Genomic DNA, 6,000 nt, shown 5'->3' on the forward strand with positions numbered 1-6,000 from the left:
TCACGTACGTACTCAGCTAACCAAAGGTCCCTCACGAACGTGCACAATCAACGAAATGTTTTTCTTTTTTGCTAATTCCCAATCCCCAGTTCAATTACCAGGGGTCCCCTAGGGAAGAGATCTGAGGGAGTTGGCCCTCTTAATTCCCCTTCCCCCTCCTTTCTTAATTCCCATGTCCCTGAGTCAATCAAAGGATTTTAAGTCTCACTTACCTTAAACTCCCATTCCCAATCAACAACTCCTCCCAACCAAACAAGCTGTAAATTCATAAACCCCTGGAAGTTGACCTATATGAGTTATCTACCGCCGCAAGCCTCTGTTCTGAAGCGATCTCATCTGGGGTCCTATTCCAACACCCTGCCAGAGGGGGAACGTCGTCACCGAAGGCAATCTTCATCATCCCCGCTGCCTCCATGACGAGGAGGGAGTAGTTTACCCTCGGGGCTGAGGCTATGTATCAGTAGATATGTGTTTGATCTCTCTCTCATGTTCTTGATGTGGCACGATCTTGATGTACCATGAGCTTTGTTAATAAAGTTGGATCATATGATGTTGTTCCTTCTCTATCTTTATTGTGATGAATTGAGTCTTGCACTTTGAAGTTTTGTATGTTGGATTGAATACTTTGGATTTGAGACCACTTAATGTATGTCTAGCTTGTGGGTACTCGTGGTGACAATGAGGTAATCTATCGAGATCACTTGATATATGTTTTGGTAATCAACTCGCGAATTCTCGTGATGACTGTTGGGGATCGTAGCAGAAATTTAAAATTTTCTACGCATCACCAAGATCAATCTATGGAGTCATCTAGCAACGAGAGAGAGAGAGGAGTGCATCTACATACCCTTGTAGATTGCGAGCGGAAGCGTTCAAGAGAACGGGGTTGATGGAGTCGTACTCGTCGTGATCCAAATCATCGATGATCCTAGCGCCGAATGGACGACACCTCCGCGTTCAACACACGCACGGAGCGGAGACGTTTCCTCCTTCTTGATCCAGCAAGGGGGAGGAGAAGTTGATGGAGATCCAGCACCACGACGGCGTGGTGGTGGAAGCAGCGGGATTCCAGCAGGGCTTCGTCAAACGCTACTGGAGGAGGAAGAGATGTCACGGGAGGGAGAGGGAGGCGCCAGGGCTTAGGGTGCGGCTGCCCTCCCTCCCCTCCACTATATATAGGGGCTTGGAGATCCCATCTAGAGAGGGGGGGCAGCGGCCCCCGGGGCGGCGGCCCCTCGGGGGGCAACGCCCCCCTTAGGGTTTCCAACCAGGGGGGCGCATGCCCCCTCGGGGGGCAACGGCCCCCTAGGGTTTCTAACCCTAGGCGCCTTGGGCCCTTAGGTTGGACGCACCAGCCCACCAGGGGATGGTTCCCACGCCATTTCAGCCCATGGGGCCCTTCGGGATAGGTGGCCCCACCCGCTGGACCCCTGGGACCCTTCCGGTGGTCCCGGTACAATACCGGTGACCCCCGAAACTCTCCCGGTGGCCGAAACTGGACTTCCTATATATAAATCTTTACCTCCGGACCATTCCGGAACTCCTCCTGATGTCCGGGATCTCATCCGGGACTCCGAACAACTTTCGGTTAACCGCATACTAATATCTCTACAACTCTAGCGTCACCGAACCTTAAGTGTGTAGACCCTACGGGTTCGGGAACTATGTAGACATGACCGTGACATCTCTCCGGCCAATAACCAACAGCGAGATCTGGATACCCATGTTGGCTCCCACATGTTCCACGATGATCTCATCGGATGAACCACGATGTCAAGGATTCAATCAATCCCGTATACGATTCCCTTTGTCTATCGATATAGCACTTGCCCAAGATTCGATCGTCGGTATACCGATACCTTGTTCAATCTCGTTACGGCAAGTCTCTTTACTCGTTCCGTAACACATCATCCCGTGACCAACCCCTTAGTCACATTAAGCTCATTACGATGATGTTTTACCGAGTGGGCCCAGAAATACCTCTCCGTCATACGGAGTGACAAATCCCAGTCCCGATTCGTGCCAACCCAACAGATACTTTCGGGGATACCTGCAGTGTACCTTTATAGCCATCCAGTTACGTTGTGACATTTGGCACACCCAAAGTACTCCTATGGTATCCAGGAGTTTCACAATCTCATGGTCTAAGGAAAAGATACTTGACATTAGAAAAGCTTTAGCAGACGAACTACACGATCTTGTGCTAGGCTTAGGATTGGGTCTTGTCCATCACATCATTCTTCTAATGATGTGATACCATTATCAATGACATCCAATGTCCATGGTCAGGAAACCGTAACCATCTATTGATCAACGAGCTAGTCAACTAGAGGCTCACTAGGGACACGTTGTGGTCTATGTATTCACACACGTATTACTGTTTCTGGATAATAGAATTATAGCATGAACAATAGACAATTATCATGAACAAGGAAATATAATAATAACCATTTTATTATGACCTCTAGGCATATTTCCAACAGTCTCCCACTTGCACTAGAGTCAATAATCTAGTTACATTGTGATGAATCGAACACCCATAGAGTTCTGGTGTTGATCATGTTTTGCTCGTGGAAGAGGTTTAGTCAACGGATCTGCGACATTCAGGTCCGTATGCGCTTTACAAATATCTATGTCTCCATTTTGAACATTTTCACGAATGGAGTTGAAGCGACACTTGATATGCCTGGTCTTCTTGTGAAACCTGGGCTCCTTGGCAAGGGCAATGGCTCCAGTGTTGTCACAGAAGAGAGTCATCGGGCCCGACGCATTGGGAATAACTCCTAGGTCGGTAATGAACTCCTTCATCCAGATTGCTTCATGTGCTGCCTCCGAGGCTGCCATGTACTCCGCTTCACATGTAGATCCCGCCACGACGCTTTGCTTGCAACTACACCAGCTGACTGCCCCACCATTCAAAATATACACGTATCCGGTTTGTGACTTGGAGTCATCCAGATCTGTGTTGAAGCTAGCATCGACGTAACCCTTTACGACGAGCTCTTCGTCACCTCCATAAATGAGAAACATATCCTTAGTCCTTTTCAGGTACTTCAGGATATTCTTGACCATTGTCCGGTGTTCCATGCCGGGATTACTTTGGTACCTTCCTACCAAACTTACGGCAAGGTTTACATCAGGTCTGGTACACAGCATGGCATACATAATAGACCCTATGGCCGAGGCATAGGGTATGACACTCATCTTTTCTCTATCTTCTGCCGTGGTCGGGCATTGAGCCGTGCTCAATCTCACACCTTGCAATACAGGCAAGAACCCCTTCTTGGACTGATCCATATTGAACTTCTTCAATATCTTGTCAAGGTACGTGCTTTGTGAAAGACCAATGAGGCGTCTCGATCTATCTCTATAGATCTTGATGCCTAATATGTAAGCAGCTTCTCCAAGGTCCTTCATTGAAAAACAATTATTCAAGTAGGCCTTTATGCTTTCCAAGAGTTCTATATCATTTCCCATCAATAGTATGTCATCCACATATAATATGAGAAATGCTACAGAGCTCCCACTCACTTTCTTGTAAACACAGGCTTCTCCATAAATCTGTGTAAACCCAAACGCTTTGATCATCTCATCAAAACGAATGTTCCAACTCCGAGATGCTTGCACCAGCCCATAGATCGAGCGTTGGAGTTTGCATACCTTGTCAGCGTTCTTAGGATTGACAAAACCTTCCGGCTGCATCATATACAATTCTTCCTTAAGGAAACCATTAAGGAATGCCGTTTTGACGTCCATTTTCCATATCTCATAATCATAGAATGCGGAAATTGCTAACATGATTCGGACAGACTTCAGCTTCGCTATGGGTGAGAAGGTCTCATCGTAGTCAACCCCTTGAACTTGTCGATAACCCTTAGCGACAAGCCGAGCCTTATAGATGGTTACATTACCATCCGCGTCTGTCTTCTTCTTAAATATCCATTTATTTTCTATGGCTCACCGATCATCGGGCAAGTCAGTCAAAGTCCATACTTCTTTTTCATACATGGATCCTATCTCGGATTTCATGGCTTCAAGCCATTTGTCGGAATCCGGGCCCGCCATCGCTTCTTCATAGTTCGAAGGTTCACCATTGTCTAACAACATGATTTCCAGGACAGGGTTGCCGTACCACTTTGGTGCGGAACGTGTCCTTGTAGACCTACGAAGTTCAGTAGCAACTTGATCTGAAGTTTCATGATCATCATCATTAACTTCCTCTCTAGTCGGTGCAGGCACCACAGAAACATTTTCTTGAGCTGTACTACTCTCTGGATCAAGAGGCAATACTTCATCAAGTTCTACTTTCCTCCCACTTACTTCTTTCGAGAGAAACTCTTTCTCTAGAAAGGATCCATCTTGGCAACAAAGATCTTGCCTTCGGATCTGAGGTAGAAGGTATACCTAATAGTTTCCTTAGGGTATCCTATGAAGACGCATTTTTCCGATTTGGGTTTGAGGTTTTCAGGTTGAAGTTTCTTGACATAAGCATCGCATCCCCAAACTTTCAGAAATGACAGCTTAGGTTTCTTCCCAAACCAGAATTCATACGGTGTCATCTCAACGGATTTCGACGGAGCCCTATTTAAAATGAATGCGACAGTCTCTATAGCATAACCCCAAAATGATAGCGGTAGATCGGTAGGAGACATCATAGATCACACCATATCCAATAGAGTGCGATTACGACGTTCGGACACACCATTACGCTGAGGTGTTCCAGGCGGCGTGAGTTGTGAAACAATTCCACATTTCCTTAAGTGCGTGCCAAATTCATGACTCAAATATTCCCCTCCACGATCTGATCGTAAGAACTTTATTTTCCTATCACGTTGATTCTCAACCTCACTCTGAAATTCCTTGAACTTTTCAAAGGTCTCAGACTTGTGTTTCATCAAGTAGACATACCCATATCTATTTAAGTCATCAGTGAGGGTGAGGACATAACGATAACCACCACGAGCCTCAACACTCATTGGACCACACACATCAGTATGTATGATTTCCAATAAGTTGGTTGCTCGCTCCATTGTTCCGGAGAATGGAGTCTTGGTCATTTTGCCCATGAGGCATGGTTCACACGTGTCAAATGATTCATAATCAAGAGACTCCAAAAGTCCATCTGCATGGAGTTTCTTCATGCGTTTGACACCAATGTGACCAAGGCGGCAGTGCCACAAGTATGTGGGACTATCATTATCAACCTTACATCTTTTGGCATTCACACTATGAATATGTGTAACATCACGCTCGAGATTAAATAAGAATAAACCATTAACCAGCGGGGCATGACCATAAAACATGTCTCTCATATAAATATAACAACCATTATTCTCAGATTTAAATGAGTAGCCATCTCGCATTAAACGAGATCCAGATACAATGTTCATGCTCAAAGCTGGTACTAAATAACAATTATTGAGGTTTAAAACTAATCCCGTAGGTAAATGTAGAGGTAGCGTGCCGACGACGATCACATCGACCTTGGAACCATTCCCGACGCGCATCATCACCTCGTCCTTCGCTAGTCTTCGCTTATTCCACAGCTCCTGTTTTGAGTTACAAATATGAGCAACTGCACCGGTATCAAATACTCAGGAGCTACTACGAGCGCTGGTTAGGTACACATCAATAACATGTATATCACATATACCTTTGGTATTGCCGGCCTTCTTATCCGCTAAGTACTTGGGGCAGTTCCGCTTCCAATGACCGCTTCCCTTGCAATAAAAGCACTCAGTCTCAGGCTTGGGTCCATGCTTTGGCTTCTTCCCGACAACTGGCTTACCGGGCGCGGAAACTCCCTTGCCGTCCTTCTTGAAGTTCTTCTTACCCTTGCCTTTCTTGAACTTAGTGGTTTTATTCGCCATCAACACTTGTTGTTCCTTTTTGATCTCCACCTCCGCTAATTTCAGCATTGAATATACCTCAAGAATGGTCTTTTCCATCCCCTGCATATTGAAGTTCATCACAAAGCTCTTGTAGCTAGGTGGGAGTGAC

Source organism: Triticum urartu, chromosome 3A (genome assembly GCF_056163025.1).
Source record: "Triticum urartu cultivar PI428250 chromosome 3A, HENAU_Tu73, whole genome shotgun sequence".
NCBI lineage: Eukaryota > Viridiplantae > Streptophyta > Magnoliopsida > Poales > Poaceae > Triticum > Triticum urartu.